The sequence below is a fragment of the Antechinus flavipes genome, chromosome 3, assembly GCF_016432865.1.
Source record: "Antechinus flavipes isolate AdamAnt ecotype Samford, QLD, Australia chromosome 3, AdamAnt_v2, whole genome shotgun sequence".
NCBI classification, from domain to species: domain Eukaryota; kingdom Metazoa; phylum Chordata; class Mammalia; order Dasyuromorphia; family Dasyuridae; genus Antechinus; species Antechinus flavipes.
Window position 1 is genome coordinate 318,610,187 of NC_067400.1, and position 19,228 is coordinate 318,629,414.

The window sequence follows — 19,228 nt, forward strand, 5'->3', positions numbered from 1 at the left end:
TTATTTAGCAACTTTTCCTTCTCCCTGATTTGGGGTCAATACAAGAAAATCAATGAAGACTTATAATTATCCAAAATGGAATGGGCTGATCCAAGAAGTGGTGGATTTCTCCTCATTTGGAGGTTCTCCAGTTAATGCTGAATATTCACCTTTTTAGGATGTTCTAGAGATGATCTGCTCATTACTATGAGTTCAAGGATATGCTTGGCCAATTGTTAAATTTTCAATGTAAGCATTTATTCATTTAGTAGCATATATACTACATTTCAGGTTTTGGTTTATTGTTTTATTGATTGTCTAGACTTCCAAAAGTGATGGAGAAAATGTTAATAATAATGCAATTTAAACTAATAAATATGTCACAGATACATTTTTTCCTTTTTTTTGGAAAGCCATTTATTAAACATTTACTGCCACACCACTAAATGTAAAACTAAGAATCATCAAGTTGTGTTTATAATAATTATCTTAAAAGTCTTAGTTCATTTTAAAGCATTTTAAACTGCACTTAGATCTTGCCAACATCCAATATTCTTATGAGATTTAAAGAACCAAGTTTGTAGTAATTCTGTTCTTAGAAAACAAAAAATATTTTGCAATTATACCTCCAATTAGAGAAAGAAAACTTTCTAACAATGAGCTGGGAAGATTGGGGTCCCTGTCCTGCACAAGGAAAGGTCACTCTGATGTAGCTCCCAGAGTTATCCTATTTCCTCCTTATGTGAACAAAAAGACACAAGGAAATGCAAAAGACAAGGTGCTCCTGAGAAGGAAGATTAAATCCAAGTTTTCATTAAATGCAAATTTAACCATAAAAGAGCATGCTGAATGATTTAAGAAAAATCCAAAAGATTTGTGATGGAAAATGCCATCCACACCCAAATAACTGAGGAAGTCTGAATGCAGGTCAAAATATACTTGTCTTACTTTTTTTGGTTGTTTTTGTTATTTCTTTATCATTGCTTTTTCTTTCTTCTTTCACAACATGACTAATATGGAAATATGTTTAACATAATTGTATGTGTATAACTTATATCAGATTGCATGCTGTCTTGAGGATGGAAGATTTGAGGGAGGGAGAAAAATTTGGAATTGATAATCTTAGAAAAATCAATGCTGAAAACTATATTTACATGTAATTGAAGAAAATAAAATACTATTAAGTGCTTTAAAAAAAAAAGCATATTGAGAATCTAAAGTAAAGGAATAATGAGGTGAAGACCTTCTGTCTACTCTGTTCTGATTCCATATCTGGTTGTTTTGTGTGTATTTTTTTCTGTCCAGCCACATAAGAAAGTGCCTTTGATTATAAAATGTAATCTTTTATCATTCCACTTTTCAGTCTCCCTAAAAGCTAGGTCTGAGAAGAAGAAATGCTAACATTAGCTCTGCTACTGCTGCTTCCACTTCTTTTCAGTTTTTCCCTTTCCTCTTCCAAGAGAAATTTAAAAACAAAACAAAACACAAAAATCCTGCTGTAGTAGAAAACTGCTCTCCATTCTACTTTCATGTTAGCTTCCCCTCTTGCTGAAGTGAAAAGACACTAAACCCCCAAATCTTTGGTGACTTAAATCCCCTCACGAGGCAGCTAGTCCAATACTGGTTAGAAAGACTATTCCACTAATAATATGAGAAATTTCATCCTTGCTATGATAACCATTTATTCTTTGGTATAATAATATAAATTATAAATAATAGTAAATAAATAATAATAAATAAATACTAGTATAAATAATATAAATTGTAAATAATAGTAAATAAATAAATACTGGTATAAATAATATGAATTATAAATAATAGTAAATATATACTAGTACAAATTATAAATAATAGTAAATAAATAAATACTGGTATAAATAATGTGAATTATAAATAATAGTAAATAAATACTAGTATACATTATAAATACTAGTATAAATAATAAACAGCATATATAGTAATAATAGAATACATCATAATAAGATATTATATTATTATATATAATAAGATATTACAGCAATGTATTACATTATCATATATAACCATAATTATAATGTCATAAATAATATGAACTTAATATTTGCTATAATAACCATCTTCTTCCATCTTTGGTAGACTTTTTCTTTCTTTGCCTTCACTCTAACTCATTTTCAAAGTGCTGTCCTATATTTGGACACTTCATCTGCGCAGCCTTGAATCCCTTTGCCCTTTGTCCTATTGTCACATCTCGCTAAACTCCGATATCCGTTATAACTGCTGTGCATTGTCTCCTCGCGGCGCACAAAACCAAAAGAAGAACCAGACAATGTTGCTGACTACATCTGCAAATCTCTGTTATCTGAGCCGAGTTAGACCCTCACCGATGCATGAATAATATCCTTTTATTTTCGTTTGAGCTGCTATCATAGTCCTCCCACAGAAACCTTTCCATATTTTCTTTTCTCTCCTCAAGCCTCAGATACCACTCCAAAGCACTCTCTCTGCACGAGTCAAAGATTCTTTTGTTGTTCAGTTATTTTCAGTTGTGTCTGCCTCTTCATCGACCCCATTTGGGTTTTTTTTTTTTTTTGGGGGGGGACAGGGGATTGGAACTGATACTGGAGTGGTTTGTCATTTCCTTCTCCAGCTCATTTAACAGATGAGCAAACTGAGGCAAACTGGGTTAAGTGACTTCTCCAGGGTCACTCGGCTAGTAAGTATATGAAGTCTATTTTGAACCCAGATCTTCCTGACTTGCCTGGCTCCCTGTGCACTTTGGCGCCACCTCGCTGCCCTAGAGTTGTAATTCAGACTCAGATACTTATTAGCTATGGAAGCAAGTTTGTTTCAGTTTCCTCATCTATAAAATGGGATAATAATACTACCCATCTCCTAGAGTCTTTGTAAGATTAAATAAGATAATATTAATATTGTTATTGTATTGTACTGTAATTGTAAAGTGCTTTACAAACCTTAAAGCACTACCCAAGTCTTACGTGTTATAATTATTATCACCCCAAAAAATGATCTAAGGTTACCTCAGATACTTACTAGCTGAGTGATCCTGAGAAAGCCATTTAAATGTTTTCCTCACTTTCCTCTTCTATAAAATAGGATAATAATACTACCTATCTCCCAGATTCAATCAATCAATGAGATTGAGAGTCGTTGTAAGAATAAAATAAGATAATATCATTTTACTAGCTAAGTGGCCCTGAGAAAGCCACCTAAATGTTTGCCTCAGTTTCCTCATTTGTAAAATGAGCTGGAGAAGGAAAGGATTCACCCGACCATAATGAACAAGTGCCTGACCTTAAGGAGCTCACCAAGTGGGAGGAGTTATGGCAAGGTGTGGCATCCTAGGTGGCGCTGGAGCCTATCAGGAAGCTTAACTGGACTCCCGATTCGTACCACACCTTGGACATTACCTGATTACCTATAAAAACGAAAGAAAATAAACAAAAAAATTGAGTTGACTCTGCCTTTTCCTTTTACAGGTAAACTTTTTTAAAAAGTCGTCTCCATTGTTTATGCTACTTAAAAGTATATTCTACCAAATATTTATAGAGTGATTAATACCTAAGCTATACATTTTTTCCTTATAAACTGAGAAAGAAGACGTTTTTAACTTAAACCCATGTGGCCGGTGGGAGGGGAACTGCGAGAAGCTCAGGTTTAAAGTTCAGTATCCTGGATACAGATGCTGCCTTCCCATATGTGTGTGACTTTAAAACAAATCACTTGCTTCCCTAGCCCCTCACGTGCTCCTCATCAACCACATAAGAAGGTCGACGTAAATGCTCTACAATGTCTCCTTTCCACCCCTCTAGATCTATGACCCTATGTATTGCAAATCAATAAGATTAATAAATATTGATACAAATAAAAATAAATCTTAGTAAAAAGACAACAGCAATATGCCCAAAAGATTATTCCCTATGATTAAATTATATTTATACCAGATAAAGGAAGATGATTTAGCCTTAGGAAAATGATGTTGAAATAAAATGAAAGTAAAATTGGCATTAAAAATAAAAATGTCCCAAACCACATGACTATAGCAATAGAAAAGAAAGCTTTTACAAAGCACAAACCTAAAAACTCTGCTGACATTGCTATAGCCCTGGTGCAAGCCCTTATCACCTCTTACCTGAATTACTGCAGTAGTCTTCCGTTTGAGTCTTCTTGCCTTTTTCCAGCTCCAATCTGTTCTTGCTCAGCTGTCAAATTGATTCAGCTGTCTCAGCTTGACTCTGCTGTCAAATTGATCTTCCTAAAGCAGAGGTCTGGCCATGTTTCCCCACCCTTTCCCCACCCCCATTCAATAAAATCTGGTAGTTCTCTATTATCTCCAGGATCAAATATAAAATCCATTGCTTGGCTTTTAAAGCCCCCCATAATGGAGTGCTTTCCTACCTTCTTAGTCTTCTTACACTTTGCTCCCTTCCAGGTACTTTATGATCCAATGACAATGGCCTCTTGCTATTCAGCCCACAAAACCCTCTAGTTATCCCTTCCACATCACAACTCTCCATTGCAGTTTCAACATATCTCAGGTTGGCATAAGAAATTAAATGGGAATTGGGGGGAGTCTTGATGGAAACTGCAGATGAGTAGCGAAGGTTAGGAGATGACAGAAAAAAATTTAGTCACTCAGAAATGCACAAAATATAGCTATAGTATGTATACTATCAATCCAAATTTTACAATAAGGTGCTGTAAACACCCTATAAAAGTCTGAAAAACTTCAACTTCTTCTGTGATAAGAAGAGAGGAACAAAAATTTTTAAGGATATTTTTCAGTTCTCAAGGAGATGTTGCCTCCCTAACCCCCACAATGTGGAAGGGATAACGGTAAATCCTAACTCCATGAATTTTCAGCAGCTCTTTGCCACATGTGGAATGCTTTTCTATCTCACGTTTGCCTCAGGCTGTCCTTGGCTTCCTTCAGGTCTCAGCTAAAATCCCACTTTCTGTATGAAGCCTTTTATGATCTCCCTTAATACTAAAACCTTCCCCCTGAAATTATCTCCAATTTATCCTGTATAGATTTTGCTTGTATATGCTTATTTATAAGTTGTCTCCCCAATGGATTGTACATAACAACCAGGAGGCCAATGTCACCAGAAAGAAGTACATGTGATGAGGAGGTAAGAGAAGGCTAAACTGCCCTTAACTGCCAAATAGAAAATAGGGGGCACAATAGAGTGACATTTTCTGATCTTGTTCTTACATTTTGTCATACCTCACTTTGGGGAACTATAGCCATCTAATTTGCTAAAATAGTGGAGAGCAGATTAAAGTTGGAGTCTGGAAGATGAGGATTCAAATCTCACCTCAGCTATTTACTAGCTATGTGACCCTAGATAAGTCAATAAACTTCTCATTACCTCAGTTTCTTCATCTATAAAATTGGAATAATAATAGCATCTACTTCGTAGAGATAGTGTTAGGATCAAATGAGATAACATATTTAAAGTGCTTTGCAGATCTTAAATATTTATATTTGTGAGCTACTGTTATACTTTAACTCCCACAATAATAATCAGTGGCTTTATATCCTTAGATTTCATTCAATACAATCTTTGTAACTTATATCCACAAAATAAAATTTTATTGATACAGAGACTATAGCTATTTAAAACTTTTATTGGCTATAATTTTGGTTTAAGATGGAAGACTGGACTTTTAAAGTTTGATAATCTGTGATCTCATCAATCTCTTCAATGATACAAATTAAAAACTGTAGTGAGAATGTTTGTTACCTTGATATAATAGACACTCTTTTATAGCAAATCACTGTTTTGTGATCAACTGTTTTGACATTTGTTTTTCATAACTTGTTTTTCTAATATTAAGATAAGCCTATATGTGATCTAGGTTGGTATATAATGTGTATTCATAAAGAGCTGACAAATATAGAACTCACCACTGATGGGAAAATTGGTAAACAACCTGGTCATAAGCAACAATCAAATTAGCTAAACAAATTAGGTCCCTGGCCATCAATCAGAACCTCAGTGCAACCAACTAATATTTATGGTAGGAATTATGAGACATCCTCCAGAGATCCCCCAGCTTTCTACTGTTGGGTTACAATCATGACTGATTCTTGTGTTCCTCAATCTTGAGTCAGGCATTCCCTTTTTTAACTTTTTTTAGGGCAATACCGATTGACTGTTGGAGACTTGCCAAATTTCCAGGCATCTGCTTTCTAGGGAGACACAAGGACTTTTTAGTGGACAGAGAAAGAAACTCCTTGGTTAGTACCAGCATGAGAAAACTTACTGGGAAGCCCTAGGAAATCAGCTTAATGGTTGGTTCCTAATGGAATTGTCTCTACTGGTCCCTATTTTCTAATGGATAATAGAAATTAATGTTTGTATGCACTTTATTAATAAAATTTGGTTGCTAGAGTTGATAAGTATAAGCTTTATGAGTATTTCCATCATATTAGTTATCATATATAAACCAGTTTTAGATATATACCATGCATTCTACAACTTCTATGTTTGAGATCTTCTCATTCTTTAATATCCCTCTACCATGTTAGCCTTTTCTCCCTTTGATTAGTTCCTTTCAGAGCCTCCATTTTGAGGATGGACCCAGCTTGGTAATACTTCATTTTCCTTTTGGTTATATTTTTATCTCTTACATTTAACTACTGTTATGCTTCGTAGATGTCCTTTATCTTCCTATCTCCCTTTCCAGCTCTTTATTTTATCTTCCTCCATTAGATTATAGATAATAATCTTGAGGATGGACTTCCTTTTCTGCTTATATTCTTATGCCCAACATTTAGCACTAATGCCTGTCGCATACTTAATAAATATTTGTTGCCTAGCTCTGCCTATCCATGCTCTCTTGTCTTGGGCAATTCTATTCCATATTCTCCTATGATTCCTCCAATGGTGATCTACCCAATGACCAAAGAATCATCTTCTAGTTCTGTTAACATTGTATAAATATCAAGTGAATTCTTTTAGATATTAATAAACCTAAATTTTACAGTTAAAGGCTCATCAAGTTCCTAAAATCTTTGAAGAGATACTAAAAATAAGTAGCCAAACAGATGAACGCAAAATGTTGAGAGAGTGAACCGAAATAAAAGCTATTTCATTCAGTCAATTTATCATAATATAAACATTGATTTTTAAAATGTATATATTTTATTATGCTTTGTTTTTTACATCAGCTATATTTCCCAAAATATCCTTTCTCTACCTCTTCTCAAAGAAACAAAGAAGAAAAATAATAAGGGAAAAAACTGGTGAACAAAAGTAAATAATATACCTAAAAATGTCTGATATTACATATGGTATTGTATACCAATAGTTGTGGCAATTGGGTGATGCAGTGGATAGAGTGCTGGACCTGAACTCAGGAAGACTCATCTTCCTATGTTCAGATCTGGCCTGAGATTCCTTCTTGCTATGTGCTTGGAAACTCACTTAACCCTGTTTATCTCAATTTCCTCAACTGGAAAATGAGCTAGAGAAGAAAATGGTTAACCACTCCAGTATCTTTATCAAGAAAATCCCATACAGGGTCACAAAGAGTCAGCTATGATTGAACATCAGTAGTCCCCAGTCTTTGCAAAGATTTATCTTTCTTTGAAATCAAGAACTGAGTTTTAAAGATTTTTGCTTATCTCTGGCGACCAAGAGAGTCTTCTGTGGGGCAAATTATTAAACATATCTTTCCTAACTGCTAGTCTGTACAACAGTCAAGGAGAAATCTTTAACATTAAGTACATATCAAAATTATTTGCTTGTAGAATTGCTGAGGAACAGGTTTTCACCTTGAATAAGGTGTAAAGCACCCATTCTCTTTGGGACTGACTTCATAGGAAACACTGGCATTATTTCAGGTAAATGCTAGGGCAAGAGCAGGAATTCAATATCTTAATAACACAGGAAATTGATCAGAACTGAAAAAAGGTAGAAAAGACAGATAGTAAATCTCAGTTATGACCCTTATGTCAGGAGTTAAGAATAAGACTTGAATTAGAGAATATTCACTGTAGAATGAAATAAATGCACTCTACTTATTACTTACATAATTTCCTACCTTTTTCACAGATATTTTACTGCTAAAACAGGAATGGAAATGAAGGTGGAATTATGTGGTGATATCATTTCAAAGTCAGTGAACTAAGTCTACCACTGTTAGGAAGAACAAGAGAGTGAAACAATTTAGTTGTGCAGCTATCTGGAGTATTAATTAGGCTTAGTTATTTATGAGCTGAGTGCTTAAAAGGTCTAGGGTCCTTAATGAAGCTAATCAAATTTTAAAGGGTGCTGGTAACCATATGAAAAGTAATAGAATTGCACTGTCTATGCTGCATATTACCTTAAATTTCTATAGGTTAGGTGTCTAAGTTATTTAGCTAGTAAGCTGGTATCTGGAAATAATCAATCAGCAGACATTTACTAAATGCATTCTAAGTTCTTGATTCTGTCCTAAATGCTAGGGAGACAAAAATAGAAATGAAACAGTTCCTGCCCTCAAAAGAATGACATTCTTTTGGGAGAAACAACCTATACCTCAAATGTACTAAATATTTGGGAGTAGGGAGTGAGATTAGTATTTGGTCATTAAATAAACATTTTAAGTGCCATCTATTTGCCAGGCATTGTGTTAAGTGGGGACTACAAAAAGAAATAAAAGATGGCCCCTACTTTCAAGGAACTCATAAACTAACGAGAGAGTTAACAAGCAAACATATATGCAAAAACAAGTTATGTACTGGATAAATAGTAAACAGAAGAGTTGGGAAAGCTTCCTGTAGATGGAATTTTACTTGGAACTTCAAGGAAACCAGGAGACAGAAATAAGGAGGGAGACCATTTCAGCTAGAGAAATGTTTAAAGCAGAGAGGAGAGTATCTTGTTTAGAGATCAGCAAGGAAGCCAGTATCATGGAACAAAGAGTGTGTGTCAGGGAACAAGGTGTAAAAAGACTGGAAAGGTAGGAAGAGGCTAGGTTAAGAAGAGCTTTGGATGCCTCTTGGAGATGAGAGACAGTAGAGTTTATTAAATAGGTTCGTTTTGTGCAGTAGGAATATCACGTTAGTGGTCAAATGGAGGATAGATTGGAGTGCGGATATTTGAAGTAGACAGACTCAACAGCAAGTTGTTGCAGTAGTCTAGGAATAAGGGCCAAGATGGCAGAGAAAAAGCAGGGACTCACCAAGCTCTTTCAAATTCCCCTCCAAACAAATTTAAAATCATCAAAATAAAGTCTGGAGCAGCAATACCCATGTAAGATTGAAGTAAAATAATTTTCTAGCCTGAGATAACCTAGGAGATTGGCAGGAAGGGTTTGTTGCACCAGGGTGAAAGTGAAGCTCCTGTAATGTCCTGGCAAGACAGGAGAAGACTTTGAATGCAACTTAATTAGCAGTAGTGACTTGTGGAACTCTTGGCTTATAGACAGCAACAGGGTTGGACAATTGTTCAGAAGAGAATTACAGAGGTCCCTTTGTTGGCACTGGGTCCAGGACTCTGTTGCATTGCCCATATGCAGATTCAAATAGATCTCAGTTCCAAGGTAACAAGGAGTGAGATCTTCCTGAATTTTCATATGGGCAATGTGGTTGTGGCCACAGGTGACCCTGGTCAAAGTTCCAAGGTGGAAAAGAATGTTTGTGGTCAGCCATAGACTAGCAAATGGGCCAAAACAGTAATAAATATACCACTCCTTAAATCATATTACCTTGGAAGAATTGAAAACTTAAAAATTTCCAGAAAGCTGGAAACAGCTCAGAAACAACATTATGAAAAAACTAAAGCTTGGGATAGCATCCCCTCCATCCTGAGAGCAGAGCCCAAAGTTAAAATTTAAGAAATAGGTTGGAAAATGAGTAAATAATAACAATAAAAGAATCTGATCACAGAAAGTTCCTATGGTAATAGAGAAGATCAAAATTCAAACTCAGAAGAAAACAACAAATTCAAAATTACTACATGCAAATCTTCAAAGAAAAATGTAAATTGGTCTCAGGTCTGAAAAAGAATTCTAGAAGAGCTAAAAACAAATTTTAAAAATCAAATAAGAGAGGTAGAGAAAAATGGGGAAGAAAAATGAGAATGATGCAAGAAAGTTATGAAAAAAAGAGTCAACAGCTTGGTAAAGGAGGCACACACAAACACAAAATACTGAAGAAAATTGTCCCTATAGGTGAAATGACAAAAGAAGCACAAAAATCCATGAGGGCAAACTCTTTCAAAAGCAAAATTGGCCACATGGGAAAAGATGTACAAAAATTTACTAAAAAAAAAGAACTCCTTAAAAAATAGAATTGGGAGATCAATTAGAAAAATGGCATAATATTCCAAATAAGAAGTCATATGAGTAGAGAAAAAAAGGACTGATGTAAAAGATGAGAAGATTTTCAGGTGCTTTTAAAAATTCCTACATAAACTGCCATTTCATTTTAGTTTTCATAAGAGTTAGAGGAGGAAAAATAGAGATGAACACTTGTACCCATTGTCTTGCCTGAATATCATCTTAAAAACACCAAGAGGAAATGTACTTCAAGTACATCCTTGCCATATCATTAAAATGGTCAACAAAGCTGGCAGAGTAGTGCCTCTGTGCTGGATAATGTATAAACACATCAGTATTTCTTAAGATTGTGAGATAGTTCTAGCTACTACAATCCCTTTGACTTCCCCAACAATTAGCAAACAAACAACAACAATAAAGAATGACCACCAATTTTATGACAACATTCAGGAGATGTATGGAGAATCAGAAGAGCCAGCATTCTATAACTGAGAGAGTGTTAGAATTGTAATCAAGAAGACAATTCAGATCCTGGTTCTGACACTAGATATGAGCCAAAGTAAATCATTTATATCTCTATGTGACCCAGGCAATTCCCTAAGACTCCTGAATCATCCTGAATTCTAATGTACCTTGGTAGAGGGACCTCCTTAGAACCATAATTAGAAATCATAGCACCCCGGGAAAATTCAGTTGAGATTATCTGTGAGGAATTGAGGATGAGGAAGATGGTCCTTGAGACTGCAGATATAGTTCCAGAGGAAGATGAATTAGTCTTCCTTCCTCCTCATCCCTCAACTTCTGCTGCCAGGAACTCTGTTCTTTCCTTTTTTCTTTGCCCCCCACATTGCCCCCAAGTTTTCAGCCTTTGGAGAAAAGCTCTGGCTGCTTAGGTATGGCTCTGGAATTCTCTATGTGGATGAAATTGCAGCTCCTTCACATATTTGTATAAATTTAGGACAATCTACCATTCATTGCCTACACTTTGTTCCAGTCTCTTCATGAGCAATGTATGTTCATAACATTGTTGTCAGGGCACAAACTCTGATAAATTGCTTCTCTACCAAGGCCTGTAAGTTAATGGGGTTTTGTGAAGAGTGGGGAGGATGGGTTTTTTTTAAGGCAATTTTTTTGGGCAAAGTATTATTATACCAATTATAATGTTCTATCCAAGTTCCCATCACTTTGCAGAACCTCTTTCTACTTAGTCCCTGAATTTTCAAATGTAATTATGTAAAATATAGTCTATTATTTTAATTCTCTCTAATTAAATGCACTTGCACATATGAATGTGTATTTTAATCGCATAAGTCACTTGGAATTCTTACCATTTAACAAAGCATTCTCTGCTTCTCTTCCTAAAATAATTTTCTATATAGACAATTAGTACTGAAATCCATGATTATTTTTTAAAGAAAATGAACACTTTTATTGACAATTGAAATAGGTCAACTTGTATCTGAACCCATACAGCCCACTGATCAACTTCCCCCAAGAGATTTACAATATTGCCCTAAGTAAGACTCCTAAGTGTGGGCCTTCAAGGTTTGTTCTTGCATTGGTACCCCATTTCAAGGTCCTACTTACTGTCTGTACTGTTAGCTGTTTCTAGTAGCTCTCACTTCCTGCCACTTTAAACAGACATTGCCTAGCCATGAATTTTTGAAGAAACACCAATTTCTGTTTTATTTTTCTTTGGGAATGAAGGTTAAAAGACACTTCTCTGAATTCTCTTTTTTCTTCTAAAAACTTTTCTCTAGCCTGATTATTCATGGTCAACTTTCAATGAATATTAACTACTATCTGGTGTTCTAGTTGGTAGTGAAAAAGTGAATTCATCATATTCCTAATCATTATTATTATCCCATTATACTGGGTAGTCTTCAGAGTCCAAAGTTATGGATTCTGTAATTTGCATTTATAGTCAATCATCACAATCCAGAGCAAATGCAGTCTCCAATTGAGACTATGAATGGCCAAAGTCAGAACCATTACACAGGTACTTTATCTGAAGCCACTCTCCTGAATAACCTAAGAGTTAAAAATACATTTGGTGTTGTTTTAGAATAACCTTTTTCTTCTCTGATGTTAATGATAACGCCCAAGAGTCTGAAAATGAAATGCACTTTCTTATGACCCTGCTCTGGATTGCATTTTCCACTCACTGATTTGTTATACTAAGATTAACTAGAAAGCCTTAAGGAAGGCATTTATTTGACTAATATCCCCACTCATCCAGCTCTGAGTGTTCTATATCATTGCTCTCCCTCTTTTCTTCCCTCTCTGTTTGTTTCTCTCCATTTCCTCTGCAGCAATTTCCCTCTCTCATCCTGTCTTCTCTTTTTCTACATCTCTCCAACAAATTTTTCTTTGTTTTTTACATACTCCCTGTTTCCCAGTCTATTGCATTGATTATCTTTCTTCCTTTATTCCTTTCTTGCTTCACCTTGCTAAGTACCACTAAATATTTCATAAGAAAAAAACATTCTTTCTAGAGAAAAAATAGCCTTTTAATTTTATGAAGTACAATTGGTATGTAACGAAACCAATTTATTTTCTATAACTTTTGCCATTCAGAAATATTTGGAGCTATTATAAGGGATATGGTCATTTAAGTGTGATATAGTAGAAAGAGAGGGGAGTAGACTTGGTTACAAGTAAGTGTTTTGACTTACTTTTAAACTATGTTGCCTTGAGCAAATCTCATTTCTTCTTTGCTTCAGTTTCTTTTAAAAATTCATTACTATTTTTTGTTTTTATATCTCCTTCATGACTAACTATATCACTTCTCTTGCCATTGGCCAGAAAGCTATTCCTTGTAAACTGTAGGCATTAAGTAGTATTGAGGAAGTAGGTGGCCATAGTTATCAGGCATCTACTGAGCCAACTGACCTATTGAACATTCTCATACAACTAATTCACGTCTTCTCCCTTGTTATAGTCAGAGCTTTCCTAATAGTGGACTCTCTTTTTAAAAGCAGACTTTCCTTTTTAAAGCTTGGCACTATCATAGTAAACAAATAGAATACTGATAATACAGAACTTGTTTCTCATAAAATAGCTTAATATAAAATGTTTCACTTTTTACAACTGCTGTAAAAAGTTGCAAAAAGTTTAAAAATGAATATCTTATACTACTGGTGGTACAGATGTCAATATTTTTCATCCCCACTGAAATGATTACTGCTATATAAAATATTATTCACATTTATCAGTGTTTCTGAATAACTTGAAGTTATACTGTATGATTTTTTGTCAGATGCACAATGTTTATAGAAAGGTTAATGGAAAAATCAAAGATACCACATAAATGCATTTGTAATTTTGATAAATTTCTTGGTAAAAAATGTCCACATCAACTAAAAATCTGCTGCCCAAATAGAAGAGATGCTATTTTGTTTGTTCCTAACCAACAGTATCTAAGAAGATATTATATTTCTATACCTGTATTTCAACTTAATTGTATTTGATTGAAACATTAAAAATCTGACATTTAAGAAAAAATAAAGCTTGCCACAAGAAATGCCAGAATCAAGAAAATGAAAATAAGTATACGCATGGTTTATGCCTTTGTTGTCTTTTGTACTTGTAACAACTTGTAAATTAGAGGCATATAAACTCCAAATTCGTATGTCAGCTTTGTAACAGGCCAACACCACTCTATTATTTTGTTCAATAGTTACATATTAGCTGTAAGCCCCCCATAAGCTTTTGTCTCCCTAAAGAGAAATAAAAGGGGGGAACACATTTTTTCACTGTTATTCTGTTCCTATGGGTAAATCTAAATGAAAACATACATATGCCCACAACTTTAAATTTCTTCTGGCCAACAAGGTTTTACATTGGCTAATGATATTTAAGGTGAGTTACTGATAAAGAACAAACAAGTTTGCACTCCTGCCCTACTAAAGCAGTTTTGCTAAAAATAGAAAAGCTTAACAGATCAATCCTGTTACTTGTGTAATTCTCACCACTCTAAATCCATATTACTCTTATTTTGCTATCATCAAAGAATTAGCTGATATGAAATTCTATGATAGTTTCCTATGGAATAATTTTCAACAACCATCACCTTCCATATCTTAGCCCTCCTGGTCCTTCTTTTTACCTTTATCTCAACTGAAAATGACTGAACAGCAACAACACATCTCTATAACATCTTTCACCTCTGTCTTGTCAATACTCACAAAGCCTGGTACAATTTAGTACAGTACTGACTTAGAGCCAGCTCATGGGTTAAGTGTAGTTAAATTTTCAGTGTAAGCACTTATCATAGAAATTAGCAAACATTGCAAATCAGGACTTGATCTATAATTTATTGATTTCTAGACAAAAACATGATGGAGAAAGGTGATAGTAATAACAGCTATCATTTATATAATATTATTTGCTGAACACTATGCTAAACACTTTACAAATATTATTTCATTTGATTCTTCCAACAACTCTGGGGAGTAAATATTATTATTAACCCCATTGTATAGATAAGAAAACTGAGGCAAACAGGTTAAGTGACTTTTCCTGGGTCACATAGCTCATAAGTGTCTGAGACCGTATTTGAACTCAGGTGTTCTTGAATTCAGACTCAACACTCTATGAATTGTACCCCTTAGCTGTCCCATTTTTTTGTCTTTTTATACCAAATACCTAGTAAAGTAATTGACACACATTAGGCACTTAATAAATACTTGATGATTTTTGACTGTTTTATTTCTAACAGCATAGTAGACTTAAACTATGGAAAGGGAATCTTTGGGCAGGATAATATTAGTTATGTGAGTATCAATATGACAGAGCTTCTAAATAAGAATGTTAATAATAAAGAAGGAAAGAGAACATATTTTTGGTGGGTTTCAATAGTGCTAGGAATCCATATAGTGTGAGGAAGTAGATAAACAACTCTTATGATTAAAGAGGACAAGAAGATAGAGGTTTTAGTCTAGGAATTAGTGATAGACTAGTGATGTCCTATATTCTACAACACTGAAAAGTAATTTCTTTTATCAAGCCCTGAGTGTTGCCAACCCATTCCTGGGACCTTGTATCCTTGTCTTCACCCAAACATCTAGCTATTTCCACCAATTGCTACTCTGCTCTCTCCTCTCCCTTGATTTCTACCTCTTGTTTTTCCAGTTATAATTAATTAACACTACTATTATCTCTGGAAAGAACATATCAATGGATTGTGCTATATTGTTCCATTCACCTTTTGTGACTTCCCAGGCCAAAATTCCATTCCCTACCCATTCCTCCTCCAATGGTGCTTTCTCCCCACTAAAATGTAAGCACCTCGAAGATGGATACTGTTTTGTTTTTGTCTCTATAATGCTTAGCAGAGTACTTCACATATAATAAGAGCATTCATTCATTCTGGAATCCATTTAAATAGCAACAGAATTGTCATTAGGGAACTTCCACAGAGTCAAGAGTGCACCTAATAGGGCAGAGTATAAACATGTGGAAAGGTACCTTTCCTCCTAAGAATGAACCACATGTTCATGTTTCCTTCATGTAGTAAGAGCTCTCTCCACACCTTGTCTTTGGGACCCTCCAGGGATAAATGTAACTGTCTTTGCAAATAATCACCTCCTCCTGATATGATTAAACTGTTTTCTGTGCCCTCAGGACTCTTCTTAGAGACTGCCAAAGTCCCTCCCCCAAATTATTGAATTGGAGCCAGACTCAGATTAGTTCCTATTGACGTCACATTATTATACCTTTGAATTGTAGAGAGAAAGATCTTCTGCATCATGGATTCTTCTGTACAATGATATTAAAGTTAGGAAGCAATAGCTTCCTATTGCAAGGAAGAAGTAAAGGCTATATAGTAATATATAATTGTTTTATCTTAACCGTTTTTATATGGGAATCACCTCAACTTTGCATAGTGGTTCAAGGGATGGGGTTGCTGCATAACAGACCTTATTTTACAGATGTGTAAACAGAGACCCAGGTAGTTTTCCATTATTTGTACTCTCTTCTTCTTCTTAAAATGATTTGATTTTACTTTGGATTTAATTTATTTTATTTGTATTGGATGCCCCAAACCCCCAAGTAGGATATAATCTTCTTGAAAGTAGGGCTAGTTTTTTCCTTTTCGTTTTTGTATCCAGCAGTCAGAAAAGGACCTGATATACAATTGTATGTGTGTATGTGTGTGTGTGTGTATGTGTGTGTGTGTTGTGTATATATGTTTGATCATTCGATCATTTACTCATTTGATCCTTACAACATTCCTTCAAAGTGTTATTTTTATACCCATTATACTGATAGAAAAAAACTGAGGCTAAAGGTTGTGGAATGATTTGCCTAGAGACACACAACCATTAAGTGTCTGAAGTAGTATCTAAGTTCAAGTCTTTCTGATTTTAAGATTGATTATCCACACTGCTATCTAGTTGAGTTGACATTTTAAAAATTTGAAAGACAGTTTCTGGATAATTTATCATTTTATTAATAATGCTAGGGTTTTATTAATAAAAGAAGTCAGTGGCACTCTTGAATGCCAAAGACCCCTCATAGAGGTGGGCTCACAATTTATAGGCCCTTAGAAGAATGGGTATTCCTGAGGCAACTTGATTAGTTAACAATTAATGAGAGAATGAATATTATTAAGAGAGATGGGTTATATTCCAGTGAGGGTCTTGAGATACATGGCTTGAATCACACAAGTTTTGGTCAGAGACTTATCAGTTTCCATATCACCTCTCTAACAAAAGGGAGAATCACATTTTCCCAGACCTGTTTGAGTTAACACAATTAACAGGAATCCATCTATTTGCCTAAACTTAATTTTTTTTACAGTCTTTTATCAAATCTTAGTCGGGGTAAATCTTTGAGAAAGATTTCCCACACTGGTTGGTTTCTGGATGAGGAAGTTGAGAAGAAGAAAAAATTGCTGCCTTAATTAAACAATTAGTTATTAATACATTATTAATCAATATAATTAAATAAATGATAAATTAATAATTGATTAATGATCAAATATTAATGCAAGTTATTAATACAATCATCATTTCTCTTCTGCCTAAACTTGAATTAGGAGCAATGGGTAAAAGTTGCAAAGAGGCTAATGTAAACTTGATGATGAGAAAAAAAAAATCCTTAACTATTAGAGCTATCAAAAAGAGGAATGGAATCCTTTAGAAGATAGCGAACTCCCTTATTGAAGGTGCTCAAGCACAAGTTGCTTGGTTTCTTGCTGCATATAATTAGTAGAAGAGACTCTTATTGTGGGGTCCAAAAATGCCCAATCTGCAATGAAACAAACTGAGGCTGAACTCCAAACCAATAACTATTTTTAAAGGGACCTGGCCCCCTTTAATAAATAGGACCTCAGATCTTCCACACAATCTGAGATACCCACTTCTTCCAGGACCTTAGTTTTATATTGTTTAATATCCAGATGGTACAGATAAGGCAAAGTAAAATAAAGAGTCTCATGATCAGTGACCTTGAATCTCCAGAAGAAATGTCAGTTCATGTCTAGGATCAGACAGCTGGCAGAGGATGCTCCAAAATGGGCAAAACTGATGGTCTGTCATTGTCCATATGTTAGGCAATAGAAAGCCAGCAAGCAACTCTGGTTGCTCAAGTGCTCATAGACTTTTGGTAAGTGCTCATCGGTCCATTTCTTCTACAAAAGGATAATAAGGGTGGAATCAAAATACAGCTGGGGAACTTTCCATTTTGTTAGGTCCAATTAAGAAAAGTGGAGTCCTCTCATTCGTTTCCTGTGATTAAGCAAGTGAACTTTATAATAAGCAAATGAACTTATAATTTTGTAGTTTAAAATTCAGATGCCTGTTAAAAAAATGAATCTATCTTATCTAATTATCTCCCTATCTAAGTTACATAAAATATGTGCTAATCTTAGTTGATTACTAAATATACATTATTAAGTATATATTAATAGACAATATTAGACAAGTATAATAAAAATAATAATCTCTGTGGAATCACAGTGAACTGAATTATACTGATTGGAATAAAATAAGGTGAAAAAAATCATTCAACACATTGTTCAGGTACAGACTGGACTAGGTGGCCAACTGAGCCCTCTTTCTAACTGAGATTTTGTGATTGCCTCCAAAAGTCTTTGACCTTTTCACCTGCCCTTGACTTCTCATTGCTTGCAACTCTAGTCCACATCCTTCTATTATACCTCAACAGGAGGGCCACCTATCATGTTAGGAATCTTATGGAGCCACCAGTGAAGTACATGAGATAACCTTTCATTTCTTGCTCTTACTCCCCAAGTAGTTTACCTCTTTTCTAATTTCAATTGCTTTAACAAAACTTTTATGCTTTCTTTTGCATGCAGTGTGTCATCAGAAACATTTACACTCATCTTCTCTCCTCTTGTTGGATGATCCAAATTTTAATTCTTTTGAAATTGCATTATTCCATATTTTTCAGCCATGTAATCAGTTGTATTGTGACAAAATGATTGTAAAAAACTTTGAAAACCTTCAAATATTATTTAAATTAGTAATCTCCAATTAGGTTTCCAATATGATGATGACTCCATTTCTTCTTTTGCCTTTTACATGAGATTTCTAATGTACTCCTCAATTCAAGCAATGTTTATAGAGCAATACAGGCATGTGCTGGTAAATATTTAACAACCAGGCTCTCCTGTTTAAAAGAGAGAGAGAAATGATTTGCAAAAACATACTTCTAAGTTTATTCTGCATACTTTGTATTTTCTTAAGTCTAGAGAATCAACAAAATAATAAATCAAGCCCTAATTTGTTACAGTTTTGGATTTCTGCAGTATGAATGTTCACATTGAAAATTTAACAGCTGGCTCCATCATAGTTCTGCATATAACATAAATAGAACACTACTATTCAAAATGAATTTTTGATTCAGAAAGTACTTTAATGTTACTAAAAGCTCTGTACAATTACCCTCAAATGAAACCAGTCTACTGTTCCTTTTTTATTCTGGACAAGGTATATTATCTGTCTATAATGCA